Raw genomic sequence first — 19174 nt, 5'->3', positions numbered from 1 at the left:
GCTTCACAAAGCATGTATTTTATGTATATTTCCAATCTTCATGCTCAATAATAGCCCAATTACAAAAATATGACAAGCTTTTAGCTTTTGAGTTTGCTTTCTACAAAAATAGGAAAATAAAGCTAATGGACGGTGCCCATAGAATCTGGCACGCCCAATCTCAATGTCCAAATAGAAATAACATATCCAGGCGCATAGGCGCATACAAAATAATAATCAATAATCGATGTCTCAATAGACATAACAAAATATAGGCGTGGCGTCTATCAAAATATAGTCCAAAGGTCGAATACTCGCTAGACTCCAATGCTTTCCTCCGCCACTGCTGCTATCTCTACACATCAACTGAAGCATTCACAATCGTTAGTAAAATAATACAATTAAACCGACAAAAGTGAATACCTAGCAGTCTTCAGCTACATAAATAAATCAACTGGTTAGAAATAAATCCTAACCTTAATTTATTACGAGTGCGCACTCTGAACTCATAAATGTTTATTAATTTAATATGCATTTTGCGGAATCACCCGCTATGGAATCACCCATGTACATACTAAATTAATGAAACGCCCGAAAAGGACAGGCGTCCCCATCAACTTCTCGCACAAAGAATCCTCTTTGTGTATGAGCCCCGGTCATCTAAGTTTACGGAATCCACCGTGGAATATGCCTCCTGGCATCATAAGGACTTAGTGTAAATAATATTCATATTATGCCTTGTCACACTACCATTGGTATAAAAGGAGAGGACATGCAAATTTTCATATCTTTTTGACACATTAATACAATTTCTATCCTTCTCTCCCATCTTGCTCACAACTTCCATGGCTTCTCTCTTCTTTCTCTCTCTCCAAATCTAGTCTTTCTCTCCCCTCTTCACTCTTTTTCTCTCTCTTTTGCATTCTTCTCTCTCCTCTTTCTCTCTCTCTAGTTCACTCTTTGACAAGTGGTATTAGAGCATTGGTCTTTGATCCATTTTTCCTTCTATTTTTCAATCCTATTTTCCTCGATCAAAATCAATTTCAGACAAGTATTGTACATAAGACAATGACTAGTGGAGAGCTACAGACCATCTATAGTTAGTAAGAGACTACATCTGGAGATATCCAAGGTCTGATATGGCGGAGGATGGCTAAAGTGGCAGTTCTTTATCAAATTTCATCCAAAATTGGAGGTAATTAGGGTAAAGAAGAGCTAACCCGACTTAGTTTGGGAACAAACTATGGTTACTTTGAATGGAGGGAGTTCTCTTCACCCTTTCTTGGAGCTTCTTGCAGGTTTCATGGAGTTTCTAGCCAAGATCACCTCCTCCCACACAGATCAGTGATCATAGACCTCATCTAAGCTGAGAATCACTTGCTTTAGCCCTTCAGCTTCAAGATCATAGACTCAACCAATTGATTAGGCTCATGATAATACATTGGTAACTATAGGACCTATCTTTGAAGAATGGAAAACTATTTATAATGAGTGGGTTGTTAGACGTGACAAAGCAGCTCGTTGGTATATCCTTTGTACTCTTCAAGTATTGCTTATGCTTGATCTATGTAATCTTTCAACCTCACAAGTTATGTGGGAGTATTTGATAGAAAATTTTGATAAGAAATCTATTACAGAAATACTTTATCTTTGTAGCCAACTTACTAAGTTACAATACAACAACACAACTTCTATGATAACACATATTGAATCATTTAAGAACATTATCAATCAGCTTGCTACAACTGGTGATGCTATTCAACGAAAGCAATTGGTCACAGAGCTTTTTGATATTGTATGGGATCCTGCTTATGATAATATTGTTACCATATTATGTAACAAAGACGAGATCAATTTTGATCAAGCTTGTCTATCTTTGATTGAATATTCACAACAATGACATGAACGATGACACACAAATCAAGAAACAATTATGATCTCACAAGAGGAAACACAATAAAAAAAATTTGACTAAGATTTCCTTACTCAAAGGTGTCCCTTTCCATTCTATATACGTAGGAATTGTGGTGGTGGTAACTTCTCTCATCTCAAGTTTCCTAGCAGTTTTGAATGCATTCAGTCTCTCCACACTTGATAGTGGAAATAATTTGTATCTCTTCCGTATTCCATGACTATCAAATGGAGAATCAATCTTGTTAACATGGGATGGAATTGCTCCTATGCCTTCAAACATACCATTATGGATTGCCTCATAGATCTTTAAGTGTCCATGTATTCTTTACAAAGCTTACAGTAATGCACAATGGACAAGGAATTATTCATTTACAATTACAAATTGATGATATTGTGTTGATAACTTATTTCCTTAGTATTTGAATTTAGCAATCCTCATGAGGTACATATATGTAAGTGTCCTTGTGTTCTTTACAAAGCTTAGAGTAATACACAATAGACAAGACACCATTCATTTACAATTACAAATTAATGATATTATGTTGATAACTTATTGCCTTGGTATTTGAATTTAGCAATCCTCATGAGGTGCATATACATAAGTTAATGATGTATTGCTCAAATATCATATGCAAGATTGCCTTTCTCTTTCCATTCCTTTTGCAAAGGTAACTCAATTCCTATTATTTCAAGGTTTATACTAAAGGAATAAGATCTTATGGCTAGCATTCCATTTACAGAAGTCTTGGGTCACATAAGATACTTGGTTAGCTATAGTCACTTATTTTTTGCATTTATTTTCATGATGATAATAATTTTAATTTCTCTCATTAGAAGTAATTAAAGAGATCGAAACAAGCTAAAGGATTTACTTCATATGTGAAATGTACATAAACTGTTGGTCTCTACTACATTCTTAAAAAGAAGTAGACCCCAAATCAATGATGTTGTGATGCTAATTAGAGGATTTGATATTCATGGTTTAAGATCCATTCTTGGGTCACAAAGCATAAAAAATTTCTATCATGTTTGATGAGAAAATGTAAACATGTAGTTGTTAGCATTGTAACAAAGGAGGGCATGTACTAACTTTGGATGAGCTATCTATTAGTGTGAAGACCTTGTCCATCTTTCTTTGCATTGATAATAAGGACGATATTCATGTTGCAATGTAAGATATGACAAAAAGTTTTTCAAACACATCTACCTCTTTTGAGGAAATGGAATTGTCAATTTAACGTATTCTTTTAAGGTGTATGAGAATTGATACATTTATTGTGAAAAACCTGTGATGACAAGCTAATTCCAATGTCCTATACTTGGACAATTTAGAATGTAATAGATTCTTGTTTTTCATATTTGATCTCTATCTCTTTATACTATTTATTATCACAAGAAGATTCCTTTGAAGAAGGGATGTTACATCATATATAATCCATCCCTTATAACTATTAGTACTCATGTTAGATGTACCAATAATTGCCAGTATGATAACGCTACTCATGGAACCACTTTTTTGTACATCTCGATGATATTGTAATTTTCACTACATCAACTATAATTCAACACTAGACATTATATTTCTCTTGTGTGATACTATTTCCTATCCTAGCTTCACAATCATAGGTTGATTTTTTTGTAGGGTAAGATAAGAGAGATGGGAGGAAGAGGACAACATTCATGGGGAGGCATGAGAGGGAGGGACAAAGAGAGAGAGAGAGAGAGAGAGAGAGAGAGAGAGAGAGAGAGCGCGAGAGAGAGAGAGAGAGAGAGAGAGAGTGTGTGTGTGTGTGTGTGAGTAACATGATAAATGGCCAATTGCCACACAAGACAAGTAAACCATGACAACAAATGGTCAAAAGCTAGAAATTTGGTTGACCTTATGAATTTAGTGACTAAGCTTTATTTTCGTGGACTAGAGGACGTTTTCGGCCAAATCGACGGTGGTCAGTTCATACTGCCACCGCAGACGATTAAAAAACAGATTGTGAAGCTTTTGATAAGCTTCTTTTGAAGCTTACTAAGCTTATTACTTAACTTGAAAGGCTATGGCTAAAATTTGTTATCTGTATCAACGACTTGATGAAGGAGCTTTGCCACTGGTCCTTCGCCTACTATCGAGAGAGGTCCTTCACGATTAGAGGGTACAGAAGGGGGAGCTTTCAAGGGGTAACTCAAAGCTATGCAAGTACCTCATATGGATTTGAGAAAGTGAATGTTGTCCTTTGAGTTTCTAAAGTTGTCATGTTTAGAAGGATATAGTCTAAAGGGAAATATAATCACTTGAATAGACAAAGGATGCATTCTATTCATAAAAATTCACACATGCTTTTAGGAAAGCACAATTTAAATTGGTTATCCCTAAATAGATTGATGATATATTCTATTCATGAAAGTTTACCAATAATAGGCTATCCTAGATAGGCCCTTAAATGACATAAAGGACTTATAGCCCAAGTTATGAGCTTTAGACTTGTCTATGACAATGAGGGTGGAGGGATGGAATTACTAGTTTCAAGATGGAGGATGAGTTTTGCATAATAAAATCTCTAGTCCAAATTACACAATCTAAAGTTAAAAGTAGGTAAATCTCACGTTTGAGCAATGTTGTTTTGCATAGATTTTTCTTGTAATCTTGGATGTTGACATGTGTTTATAGTATGCTATGTTAGTACATTTTGATGCCCTTGGTGGTTCAATGAGTTATTGTATGACAAAAGTAAGTGTAAATGGGATGTTTCACGAAGCAAGTGCAATTTGCAACAATTTCTCACATCCATGAAAGCATCTTACCTTTGTAGGATATTTCTTGTTTGAATTTTGTTCCCTTGATATATTATTGCACAATTGCAATTGCATTTATTTGTATGAGCTTGAAGTCTAATACAATGGCGTGGACAAGATTACAACAAGACTCCTAAAATGTACTCATGCAGCCCAATACAAATGACATGGTATGAATAAGAACCATAAATGTGTGAATGCAAAACACAAATACAACCCTCATGATGGAATTTGGTCCACAACAATATACAATTCAAGAGTGCATTGATTGCCAACTGATGTAGGAAAGTGGATAGGCAAGTGAAATGGAGGAAGCCAAACTCGTGTACAAGCTTATAAATTACATGTCTTAAGTTGGACTCACCCTTCTCACAAGGGTATACACATTTAGATGGTGCAAATAAGCTAATCACAACATTACACTGCTACATGCAATGCCGCTTAAAGCTAATGATGCTTAAAGCTGATCATGTAATCTAAGTTCCTTGTTGCCGTACCCTCTTATGAAAGGTTCATGAAACTTTTCCATGTCTACATTTGAGAACTACACAATGCAGAAAATTTTCATTAGTACGTCTATTCAGGATCGCCAACACGTGCTTCCCTTATCGTGGACTAACCGTACAGCATCGTATAGCTACAAATGCCAATCTTGATTCTTGCTCGATCGGAGCTGGTCGGCCGGTGATGCTACGTCGGTTGTGGGCAATTGATCTCTACAGAGAGGGCAAGAGTTGCTCCAAGTAGAGAGCCAAGGGACGATGCAGGCTTTATGGAAGAGGTGCCGGCAGGGGAGCCGAGTGAAGGTGGACGTCAAGTCGGTGGCCAAGCAAACGGAGCACACGACAGGTACTACATCGTGATCAGCTAGATCCTCCGGATCTTGACCATCGGGCAGATGCGCAACTACCTCCTGATTTGCACGAACCTGAAAAATTTCGACCGGGTCGACGCAGGGAAGCGCGTCGATGACTGACCTGCAGGCCGGCCGTGGCGCCGATGACGGACGAGCACGCGTCTCAAACATAATGGCCGCGGCATTGTACACCATGAGAATGAGGTCTCCGTCGCTCTCGGGCAGCTCGTTCTCTGGAACGTCCATCGTCGTTATCAGACGGATGCGGTTTACCGTCGGAGGGTCGCCATACACCCTGTCTATGATCTCCTGCAGGCGGCCTGCTGGCCGCGGCAGCACAAGGAACTTTCAATCGATCCCCATATAGGAAAAAAAGAGAATTCCCCATGGAATTCCCTAGTTGAAGATACATATAAGTGGGGAAAGTAAAAACTAGGGAAAATGGGACATTTCCTAGTGAGAATAAGTAGGGAATCACATAAGACATTTCCTATGTAGGAAATATTTCCTACATAGGAAAATACAAAATTTTCTATATAGGGAATAATTCCTATATAGGAAATATTTCATATATAGGAAATATTTCATATATAGGAAAAATTTTCTAGAGGTGATTCCCTAGGTACTCTCACTAGGAAATCTCTCATTTTTCCTATTTTTTACATTCCCTACTTATATGTACTTTCAACTAGGGAACTCTGTGGAAATTCTCTTTTTTCCTTATCACTTTATCTACTTTGCCCTTCCTCTTAGACATGCTAATATCAAACAAGAAATTGCACAATAAATTTTTAACTAGAAAATGATATAGAGAATGTCATCATTACTAAGTAAGGATCAATAACATACATCTAATGATTAAAATAGATTAAACAAATTAAGTCATCAACATCTACTTCTAGCAACCAAAAGAAAAATGAAAATAATTTTAAAGGAGCATAGAACTAAAAACTAATTAAGCAACATGTGTGTCTTGATTGTTGCCCATAATCAAGAAAACAATGAAAAAGCAATTGTCCTTCTCGTCATCGTACTCAAAGACATATGCCATGATGCTTCCTTTTGTTAGCCCTGAGCTTCTGCCAACTTTTATTACCCTCCTCCCCACAATGCTGTTGATGCTTGCTTGCAAGTCAATAATTATAACATCTCCCATCTCACCTACCCCTTTGATAGTAGTTGTGACTTTGGAGACATCAAAATTGTCCCCGAATGGAATGAAAGCACCATCAGCTCGCACAAATGTCTCTGCCCCATGAGCAAACATCATCAAGTATCAATATTGTCATATCGAGAAACGGAAACCAGAATTCTTCTTTCAACTCACAAAGAAGTTTATAAAATTGACAATAAAGAATGCCTTAACAGCAGATAGCTCAAAAAAAAGTAGCAAAGAGGGAAACCTGGGTTCACACTTGTAAAAATGTCATACCACCGCTCATCTATAATAAAAGACGTTGCCCTTTCCACTGCACCCAAATAAACACAAGGTCCAACATTTGGAGGCAGTGGATGGAACATCTTCTGGTTGGAGTAGTCCAAATCAACCGCAACATGTCGATTTGTCAGAAACCCAACCTGACAAGTCCCTGTCCTACTCTGTACTATGGCTCCAAGTGTACCAAATGTCTCCTGATCTGCAACCTGTGAAATTCACCAGAGAGAGAAACGTATCAGAATTGTCAAACTAGTAATGATGCAACAATTATTTACATATATTGCAACTAATAATGGTCACCAACCCACCAAGACGCAAGCTGTGATAGCCTACAAACACCTGGATTTGCAAAACGCAAAGATAGCTGATGAAGATCACCTGAAAAGAAGCCGCCAACACCAAAATGCAACCTGAAAGTGGGTCGCCAGTAGGAGATAAGCCACCAGGAGTGGAAACGACCATCAGATCTGCAAAAGGCAGCCTGATGATGTGTCGCCCAGTTGAAGGAGGGGCCGCCTGATAAAAAACGCAAGCAGGAGGGGCCGATGGATGATGTGGCAGCCTCAGGAGGAGTCGTCTGCAGCAAACGCAAGAAGAATGGCCACTTGGAGGGGCCGCCTGGGCAGTTGGAGATGAGGTGACAGCAGCAAAAGAGGGGTGAGATATCTCTCCACAAGGTTAGGTCCTCCGTGCTCTCAGTCAGGCAATGATACCATGTGAGAGTGCGCAACGGAAAAAGAACACGAACACAGAGGAGGGGGGAGAGAAAGCAGGGAATGAAGGAAGAAAATCCGCACTGACTGAAATGAATGCTGAATACAGTGAAATGGACTGATCAGTCCCTGCACGCAGCCCGGAGCGTCAGTGAGGGCACCTGAACAGACTGAAAGCAATGGCAGCACCAATGCCGGAGTGGGAGAGGACGGAGAATATGCTGAACCTGCAGAAGAATGTCCTGGGAATGACTAGGGGGGCTGCTATAAATAGCCCCAGGCCACAAAAACTGGCCGACCTGCCAAAACTGGCCGACTTGGCCAGATCTGGCCGACCTGCCCAAATCTGGCCGACCTGCCCAAATATGGGCCGACTGCACACCCAAAGGCCCAGTTTGGGCTGTGTGACACCCGGAAAAGAAACGCAAACAGAAACAGCAAATACAAAGCTGACAGAGCTCCTCTGTCTCCTACCAGACTCTGACAGGAGCTCACAACCAGGAGATGACAGACTGAGAATGAAAATAGAGCAGGCTAACAAAACCTTCAGCCAGCTCTGTGTATACCTCTTGCTTAGGGGTTGCGGCTAGAATACCAAAATAAGAGAACTCTACCACATCAACATCACACCATATGCCTCCACCTGGTCCCTGAAATCATCCAAATGGGTATAACTATAATATTTCTGTGTCAGCTTGCCAACTTAGATAATGATTCAGCACTTTTACAGAACTGGACTTTTCTCCTGCACATTACTCATGGAAAACCAGGCAAGGAAACTTTTCTGAAAAAGGAACAATGAAGCTAAGCAAGAAGTCCACTACATTGAAACTAGTATTACCTGTGGATCTTTAGTTGACATCATAACGCTTCTCATGTACAGGCAATCTAGGCAGTTATTGCTTAAACTTGATCACAGAATTAGAGGCCATAAAACCACATGCCATGGGTTTTAGAGACAACTTCCTTCACCTCAAGATAAGTTGGAAGCCTCACGCACTCTTGAAGCCATGCTTTATGAACCTTCTGAGCTACAAACACAATGATTGCAGGAGTACTTGTTAAATGCCCCTACCTTCTGCGGAATCCCACTACTGTTCCAAGGTTGACTCTGTGTAGGTGCTTGCTATGATATGCTTGGATAGTCATGACATCCAGAAGTGTCGAAGCTTGCCTGCCATTGGGCACCCTTTCACTTATGTCTGAGTTTAGATCCTTTTGTAGACCAAAAAAGAAGCTTTTCCTTTCTTCTGCTCTAACATGAGGCCTATATGCAGGAGGCCATAGGAAATAAGCAGCACTACCTTCCGAATGGTGATGAGCACCAGATGCCAATGCTTGCAATGTAGGACCATCTTCTCTAGGAAGATGACTAGAGTTCCCAGATGACATGGAATAATCACGATCTAGTGCTGAATTCTCTGATACAGGTGAAGAGGAACAGCATACCCATGAATGATGAACCTTTTGACATGTCGATCTCCTCAAAAGGCCTGCAAGAACAGCATTTGATGTCTCAAACAAAGGTAATTCGAGAAAACAGGGAATTCAAGAGAAGTAAATGCCAAAAGATCACTTTGGGTTGTCTTGGCCTTTTGTTAATCAAGCGCACACTGCATAGATAAGGGCGGGATTCGCTAAGAATCTATTAATAACAAATTTCAAAATAAAGAGGGTTTCCTTGTCATCTGCAGAATGACCCGCCTTCTGGGTACATGTGATATTCGATGAATTGCGTCTGAATCGGCTAATATTTTTGGTTTTTCTGTTTTGGGTTCTCCATCAAGAAGCCATGGTCATCATCAGGAAGACAGAAAGCCTCCTGTCCCTGCCCTGCCTCCACGCCCAGAACGTCAAGACTAAAGTTGTGCAAGCATTCGCATATGTTGCGATCATCATGCCCAAAAATCCCGACACTATGGACGTCAAAGCTCCCAATATAAATGCAATTGTAGTGAAAATCGCTGTAAAGAGAGCTGGGGCACATTCCTGCTTTGGATCGTATCTGCAAGGCTGGGGCTTAGTACAGAACCCCTTCACAGATCCCAGGAACAAAAAAATGACAGCAGCAAATATGCCCATGAAATAAACCAAATACTTGTACTCTGTCAACAAAAATGATGTGACTCCTATGGATATGGCTTGCTGAATTTCAGCACATTTCCTAATAGCTGCTGCATCTGATTCCTCATCCAATCTATCCTCCTCGTCACAGTCTGATGATCCATTGACGATGTTGTGACTGTGGGTCCACTGCACTTGTCCAATTCACAAGTGCATCTCCATTCTGAAGTTTCAGGCACCCACGATTTGCTGTGCCTCCCCATATTATTCCCACAAGGCTAGGCTTTTTCTTGCCTTCCTCAAGCATCAGTACCAGGCTGCCACTGTCTCCCTCCATGTCAAATGCCTGCTGGTTCTCGCCCATAATCAGGAAAACAATGAAAAAGTAATTTCCCTTCTCGTCATCGTACTCAAAGGCATATGCCATGATGCTTCCTTCTGTTAGCCCTGAGCTTCTGCCAACTTTTATTACCCTCCTCCCCACGATGTTGTTGACGCTTGCTTGCAAGTCAATAGTTATAACATCTCCCATCTCACCTACCCCTTTGATAGTAGTTGTGACTTTGGAGACATCAAAATTGTCCCCGAATGGAATGAAAGCACCATCACCTCGCACAAATGTCTCTGCCCCATGAGCAAACATCATCAAGTATCAATATTGTCATATCAAGAAACGGAAACCAGAATTCTTCTTTCAACTCACAAAGAAGTTTATAAAATGGACAATAAAGAATGCCTTAACAACAGACAGCTTAAAAAAAAGTAGCAAAGAGGGAAACCTGGGTTCACACTTGTAAAAATGTCATACCACCGCTCATCTGTAATAAAAGACGTTGCCCTTTCCACAACACCCAAATAAACACCAGGTCCAACATTTGGAGGCAGTGGATGGAACATCTTCTGGTTGGGGTAGTCCAAATCAACCGCAACATGTCGATTTGTCAGAAACCCAACCTGACAAGTCCCTGTCCTACTCTGTACTATGGCTCCAAGTGTACCAAATGTCTCCTGATTTGCAACCTGTGAAATTCACCAAAGAGAGAAACGTATCAGAATTGTCAAACTAGTAATGATGCAACAATTATTTACATATATTGCAACTAATGATGGTCACCAACCACCAAGACGCAAGCTGTGATAGCCTACAAACACCTCGATCTGCAAAACGCAAAGATAGCTGATGAAGATCACCTGAAAAGAAGCCGCCAGCACCAAAATGCAACCTGAAAGTGGGTCGCCAGTAGGAGATAAGCCGCCAGGAGTGGAGACGACCATCAGATCTGCAAAACACAGCCTGATGGTTTTTTCTGTTTTGGGTTCTCCATCAAGAAGCCATGGTCATCATCAGGAAGACAGAAAGCCTCCTGTCCCTGCCCTGCCTCCACGCCCAGAACATCAAGACTCATTCAATCCGGAGGATAGACAGCATCCTCCTCGCAGAAGGGTTGGGGACAATCATGGAAGAGCCAAAGGCCTTGAGCCCTTACACCTCCATTGATGCTGTGAAATCATCAGGAGAGAGAGCAGGTAATGATGATGATTGCCAGAGTAAGAAGGCGCACAGCAATTTCGTGTCCCAGGGCTACCTGCTGCCTCGCACAAGGGCTACCAGCAAGTTACTATATAGGAGTTATAATGCATCAAATGCCCTCATTTGATATGCTAGTTTATACAACTCAATTAAATAAAAAATACTAAACAGTTTGTTAGATCAATATAAGACATCAATCTTGATTACGTAAAAAGGCCTATATTTGATCCGAAAATTGAACTAAGACCACAAGCATGACATCAAAAGACTAGACACATCCAGATTATGACCATGCTCTAAGGCTATGCAAGTGATCCTTGAGATAAAATTTAGAAACTTGGTTGTAAGATGCACACCTCCAAAACAAACGTAAAATTATAGAATGACTAAATTTCAAGACAAGCAGTTTGTATTCAAACTTTGAAGTTATTCACTAGCTTTTTACCTGAGATCCTGGAGTGATGGATGGGTCATTGCCCCTTAAACCTTCAGCCAGCTCTGTGTATACCTCTTGCTTAGGGGTTGCGGCTGGAATACCAAAATAAGAGAACTCTACCACATCAACATCACACCATATGCCTCCAGCTGGTCAAACGTGAGAGTTAAAGAGGACAAACTCTTCCTACAAAAGACATGTAGATGAGAGTTAAAGAGGACAAACTCATAGCAAGTTTGATGCTATCAACCATGAAAGTATTTGATGTGGTGAGCCTTGATTTGGTCCTTCAATCATACTAAGAGAGATCAAAATTTTCCTACAAGCTTAAATAGAATTGGCTAAGTAGCTGCATACTGAAAAGAATCCCTGCTTTTGAAGATTCTTAGAGAATCTGATATTGAGTCCTACAACAACATGACAAGTGCAAGTAAGATGCTTCTCTACAACTTAGGGCCATCAACATGTACATTAGTATATGAATTTGTTGTGATGTATAATCAAAAAGTGTTTGTGTCCTTAAAAATGAATTCGAACATTTGGTACCTCTCATCATGGAGAATGCCCAACTCCTGCACCATCATGGAGAGTTGATGCCATCATCCACCCAACAAAATCTGCATTTTCTACACACTAGGAAACATCATTAGAAATTTATGGATTGCTCCTATTGATGAGTCTTGGGAGAGATCTTTTCAAATGATGCATCACCTTAAAAATCTTATAATCCACTACTTTTCAAGAGGTACAAGCATTGATCAATGGCAAAAGGCCAAAAGCACTATGTCAAAGCTGCCCTGATGTATCACAACCAAGAGAAACCCTGCCATTTTTAGTAAACTGCCTTCCCTTTGATCTTGCAAGAGTGCAATCTCCCATAGCTCCATGGAAAAATCTGTGCTAGTGGTTGTACACTTCAGGCTTTGTAGTCCTATCCACCACAAGACAATTAAATAATGAAATGATATTAAAATTATTTGCTAATGAAACAATGGCTTCCAAAAGACTTTCACGAACTGCGTTTTTGTAATTGGCTGATATTCTTTTAGCTAGCATTAAAAAAAAAAATCAATAGAATCCCTTTAACTTTGCATCCCTTAAGCAGAGTTAATAAGACTTTGATTCAAGTAGCCCAAAAATAAAGATACTCTTAACTTTGAAGCTTTCTTGAGAAGGGCAGTACCTGAATTAGTGGGAGACCAGTGCCTTGCAGTAAGGTTCTTAAACTGTATACTTGCAACTTGACGTACAGAAATTTCTGCACTTGGTGTCACAACAACTTGAAGCAAACCCATGAGGTGACTAGGTACATGTTGATACTGAAAACTGATCATTAAAAGTCCAAATGTTTAGGTAGTCAATTACAAAGAATGACATCACTGACATATTGAACCATACACAATTAGCTTTAACATTCAAAACATGCCTAAGGTGGTACTTTAGCTATGCCATCTTATTATCTCTTCTGATTTAGCTGCATAAGGTAGAAGAAACTCTAAATGCTGTCTAGAACCAACTCCAAATCATCCAAAAAAATTAGTATTAAGACAATTTTAGAGTGGAAGTGAAAGTCTTAAAAATGCAACATGGTGTGAGAATCATAAACCAGCTAAGTCATCATTGCTTAGTGCTCCTTAATGCCCATTCAAATGTGATTCTGTTTCAACTAGTAACTTCAGTAGAAGCTAACTCTACTGATCTATAAAGTACAATCCTAGTAGTTGAATTCAGCCTGCACAATATGCTTGCAAGTTTTAAAAATGTGGCACCACTTGAAAATCATAAAGCAGCTAGGACACCAATGCTTAATGCTCCTTAGAAGGCGATCTATATTCAGAGTAGGAAATTTAGTTGAATCCATTGATTTGTGAGGCATTATCTGAGCACATAAATTCAGCTTGCACAGTATGTTCAGAACGACATTACGGCTTTTTTTCTGACATTAACAGGGTTGTCTCTCAATGTATTGATTCTCATATTAAAATTGATCATAACATTGCTTTGTGTAGCTAATGCAAACAGATTCTGACTGAAGCATAGAAGATCGCATGGAAACCATGAATTAACCGAGACATAGAGAAAATGATACTTATTCCAAATCAAGCACCATGCCTATTACACTTTGTTCAGGAAAAATCAACAAAGATATGCGTGATCGGGAAAAGCAAGAGAGCATACCTGAGCGAGCGCAGCTTCAATAGCTTTGTGCTCCTCTGGATTAGGACTGAGGACCAGCTGAAGCACGGAAGTAGAGTAGGCGCACAGATCCATGCCCGCAATGCCGATAAAGGCCACCGATCCTTTTCATGCACCGCTGAGGCCTTCAATCAAAAGCTTCCTCTTGTGAACGTTGATGAGGAAGGAGGATGCTTCTGTAATGATACCTCGTGATGTTGCCTGGCTATGGCGTCTCAAAGCAATTTACAGCCCGTAGATACGCAAAGCCTCATAAAGGTCTAACCATGGTTCGTTTAATCGCATTTCTCATCTAACCATGGTTCGGTTAATCGCTCCTTGCCCTTGCTTATAATTAAGGGTGAAAGAGGTAAAGTGCATGCATTGAAACATTTTTGAGAGGCACTTAGGGTAATAGATAGGACAAGACACACACATGTAAATTGTACCTTCGCTAGCCTATGGAGTTGAATTTATAGCATGTGTAGCCGACACATTTTAACTAGTGCAACTTGTCAATCAACACGTATAGAGATGATGGAGTACCCTCTATAATTGAGGGTACCCCATGAACTTGGTGGAGTTCAAAGAAGCTATCAGTTGGAGATTGATTAATAAGAACTTCTCTATTCTCCTTTTGTGTTCTCTCTCTACACACAAAAGCTCTTGCCAAGTTGATGAATTTGGCTCAAGTGTTGTGACTATAAGGACCTAAAGCCCTCACAACACACTCACAAGCCCATATCCTCAGGCACGACATGGCTCTAAGGGAGTTAATATAAATTTACTATCCCCTTTATTGCAACAATGCCATGGTACATCAAGCTAGATACATATGAGCCTTGTAGCAAAATTTCTATCCAAATTGGTTCTTACTAGCTTATATTTAACACCGCACAATAGCTAATCACTAAAACCAAACACCAATTTCTAAGGGGAGAAGGGTCGCCACATTTATTGTGGGTTTGGAAAACTTCTCTGAAAATGTTCGCCTAAGCAATGACTAACATCTGAGGCACACCCCCTTTTGCTCTTCCTTCTACCACCTAGTGTGAATCTAGCCTTAGTTTGCATTTTTACCCATAACATGATTGACAAGGTCCCATATCAAATCGGTATTGTATGCCTTAGTGGAGGAACTTTCAAATTTGACTCTATTTTGTGTGTTCTAAAATGGGCTCCACATTGTAACTACTATGTGGTCTATTTTTTGTATAACATTGATGGCTCTCCATCTTTTTATCTTTCCCTATTATTCATTTCAAGCTTTAAGTTTTTCCAACCTCACTTATGATTTGAAAAGTTGTGTGAAAGTAATTCACTCAATTCTTATGCAAGAGTTACAGGCTGTGGGGGAACCAATACAAGTCACAAACTCGGGCCCCCTTACTCTAATGGAGAGGACTAAAAGGGAACTTGGGTAACTTCCAAGTTAGCCCATAAAAACAACTTTACAAAGCAGATGCAAAAACATTCCACTTAATGACTATCACTAAAAGAGTATTAAGCTAACTTCCAAGTTATGGAGTTTTTAATCTATTGAGTGCTTTGCAATTTACCATGTTTTTTGACTGTGTAGATAGGAACTTAAGACCTTATCATATGATTCCAAGCATCCTTCAATTATGGGTTGAATCCTTCCCTTTCTAGAGAGGAGGTGCTGAACCTAAACAGAGACTGGCTTCCATTTCTTTCTCCAACTAAACCGATCCTTCTTAGATGGACTTCCTAGGAACCTCACATTCCAAGAGATCATAGAGATTAGCTTTCGTCATTTACTAGAATTTCTTCAAACTATTTTGATAGAAAAAGATATAGATAATTGCATGTTAGGCTTTATATTTGCAAGTGTAATCACTATGTAAAGGGGGCCATTAAAGTTTTTTGTTGTTATATTAGGTAAATAATCTTGCTTTTGCTCGCATTAGTCACAACCCTAGATAGCTTTAGAAAACTTTCATACACTTTCATCAAATACATCGACTAGTTGCTTCTCTACTTGCACAATATTGGTAAGTTATTGTTGGTAGCAAAGAATTGGGAGACCAAGTGTCTTCTTACTCCATGTTGCACCTTCAAATCCAAATTCCTAAGCAAAGGGTTGGTGATTATGGTGGAAAAGATTAATGGGACCATGGGACACCCTTTGGCATCGACATCTTTACCTCAAATGGACCTAAGCATAGACCATTTACAAATACATTCCAAAGAGATTGAAACATCCCTATATAAATTCCACGATTCCTCCTCCATCATCTATCATAGTGATGAACTCTTGTTGCTTATTTTGCTTCATCAATTCATAAAATTAATTGGTCGAAGAACCAGTCCCATAAGATACCATTTCCCTCAGACTAAATTTTGGCAACTTCACCTTTATGTTTTTGCAAGTCCTCCATGTAATACTCCACTTCTTTGAGAAGTTGATAAAACATCCCATTAGTAGAACACTTAGAAAGAGTCATAATAATATAGTACTCCCTGCATTGCTAACTACTAACATGCAACCCTCTTTGAATCCAATCCTGATCTTTGCCATACATCTTGGTAATCTCAGTTATGATAGCTATGGATCTCATCTAGTTCTATGTTGGATTATTGTTGGTTTGTTTCCAAATATCCTTCAGCTATAGGTTGAATCCTTCCCTTTCTAGAAAGGAGGTGTTGAAAGAGAGGGGCTTCCATTTCTTTCTCCTACTAAACATATCCTTCTTGGATGGACTTCCTAGGCACCTCACAGTCCAAGAGATCATAGTGAGCCAGCTAATTAACATTATATCTTTGTTCGAACCTCCATAATCCAAAATAGCAAAATAGCCTTGTCAATAAAACATTTGCAAGAATCTTTTAAAGGGAAAGCTTTTATTTCTTACCTCCATTAGACTTCAAAGATTTTGGTGGTTGAAATTATTTCTTTCCATCCCGCTTTAACTTCAGCATCTCTAGGATCACGACTGATGATTAGGTTGCTCCTTAGGTTCCTCCTTTTGAGGCTTTTTTGTTTTCTTGAATTTACCCTTCTCAACCTATGTTTTTTCCTTTTTGCTTCTTTTGAAGTTCTTCCTTATCTCCACTATTTTCTCCTTTGCTTCTTCTTATCTCAATTCCTTTTTGGGCATTCCTTTGCAAAGCACCCATCTTCTTTGCATTTGAAGCATGTATCCAAGAAGAGGGAGAATTTGACATCGACCAAAAACTCAATCCCATTAGGATCAAAAATCCAGAGCATCTCAAGGATCTTCTTCCTCTTATCCCAAAGTACGAGAGGCCACTTGCTCCACTAGTTGATATTATACAGAGCACTCTACCTAGCACTTCTACTAGCACATTAACTTCTCCATCTTGCAAAGTAGGAAGTCCATGAAAACTAGCCCATATTAGGCATTCAATTTGCAAAACCTCCTCAGGAATAAAATCATGATGCCATGGAAGCATGTAAACAAGGCTCACTTTAACCCAAACAAGTGAACCCAAAATCCAATCTCTTTTTGCTTTAGATGAAAGCAAGACCCAAAAGAAGTCTAATGGCAAGCAAAACAATGTGAGCACCACTTTGATCCATAGGTGAGCCAAAACAATCTAGCAAACTCATCCTCAAGGGGGACCTTCCCTTAAAATACATGTACATGTTGCATAGAGAATACTTAGCATTGCTTTGCCGAATGCATGGAAACAAGGATACCACTCATGCACATAGCACTTGCTCCCCAAATTCTATTGTGACTCTCTTTTAATTCTCATTGAAATATATTTGGTCACCCCACATCTTCTTCTCTAGCTCTTCCATGTTCATGCTAGCAATGACAATGTTAGCATAATCCATCTCCATCCTGTTGTCTTGCTTCTATTGCTTTATGTTTGTACTGTGTGTTCCATCATCTCTTTCTCCTTGTTCACCCCCTGAATATGCTACATGCATGAAAGTGGGAGTATTTGTGCTTGTATGGATGCTTTTGATAACTATTTGTGCTTGTATGGATGCTACGTATATCCCACACTTCAGGGGGGATTTGAGGGGAATTTCAAGATTTAGAGCCATGGCATTGAGTTGAATTGAATGAGATTTTTCTTTGTTTTAATGTCACAAGAAAAAAATTTATATTGATAAAAATGATATTTTATTTGTGGATGTGTAAACTATTTGTGCTATGTAAGTAAGAATTAAAAGTTATCAAAATGCACAAATGTATCTTATAGCACATGTACATTTTGGATGCATACAAACATATCCATTACAAGTGTGTATTGACATTGTCTTATTTGAGATTGACTACATGGTTGATGGTTAGGCCTATCGATTGTGATGTGTATTACTTAACATGACTATATAAGCATGACTATGTTAGATGTTCTATACAAATTTGTTTTGATTTACTGTGCATGCACATTATCCTATGATCCATAGCTTCATAATTTTATCCAATAAACATGGTTATATTAGGTGATATATAGAAATTTGCCTTGCTTTACCATATAGACACTTATTTTACTAGTTATAACTTCAAATCTATCTAGTAAAATTAAAAACCTAGTTCCAATTTAAAAAACCCTAGTTACTAACTAGAAAAAATTGTGTATTTACTAGATATAAGGCTATCTACCATCTAGTTTAGTGTCTAAAGTTCCTTGTATCTATTTTAATATTGGCCTTGTTGAGCATGTTCTTAGCACAAAAAGCATGCTTTTCTTTTAGCTCTCTTATTTTTTCTCAAAAGATAAATTCAAAATTTTTCCAATCTTAATTTGTTCTTCTTTTCCTCTTGTGTTTTCCTTTTATTATGATGCACTTTCAATGTTCCATTGAGAATTTGCAAGAGCTTCTACATTGTTTGAATTATTTCACCTACCTTTGAGATTGGTGAGAATTTGATATGCTCCCATCGATACTTTTCTATGGAATTTTTCAACTTCAAACCCTAATAAAATGAGGATTTCTTTGTTTTGGAGCACTAGTTCTTTGTAAAGGTAATATACTTCCACCCTTGTAAGGCTATTTAGGTGTAGCCTTCTTGTTATTCAAGTCACCTCATAGTGAACCTTAAAGTAGCTTCCCATCTATCATGTTGCAAGCATCCACATAGAGCTAGCTACAATAGTTGGCAATCACTAGAATCCTTGGTACTTATATTTTTGTGTTAAGACATGAAGTTTATAAGTTTAGTGCTAGTTTGAAAGGTGATAATATTTCATCATACAACTAGCAATGTAGTTTGCTTTATTTTCTATAGCCACATGTTTTGGGCAATGCAATTTAGCTTTTTCTCAATATGGCTATACACTTTGC

The 19174-nt window shown here is 38.9% G+C and overlaps 1 pseudogene; it reads right to left on the bottom strand.

Moving 5' to 3' along the window:
- Nucleotides 1–5314: 5314 nt before the first annotated feature.
- Nucleotides 5315–9303, bottom strand: LOC148011399 (protein NARROW LEAF 1-like; annotated as a pseudogene).
- Between the last annotated feature and the right edge of the window lie 9871 nt (nucleotides 9304–19174).

The sequence above is a fragment of the Lygodium microphyllum genome, chromosome 28, assembly GCF_053477565.2.
Source record: "Lygodium microphyllum isolate KBCC chromosome 28, Lygodium_microphyllum_v1.1.10, whole genome shotgun sequence".
Classification (NCBI taxonomy): Eukaryota; Viridiplantae; Streptophyta; class Polypodiopsida; order Schizaeales; family Lygodiaceae; genus Lygodium; species Lygodium microphyllum.
Note: the sequence above shows the minus strand (reverse complement) of the source record. Positions and strands in the feature narration are given on the sequence as shown.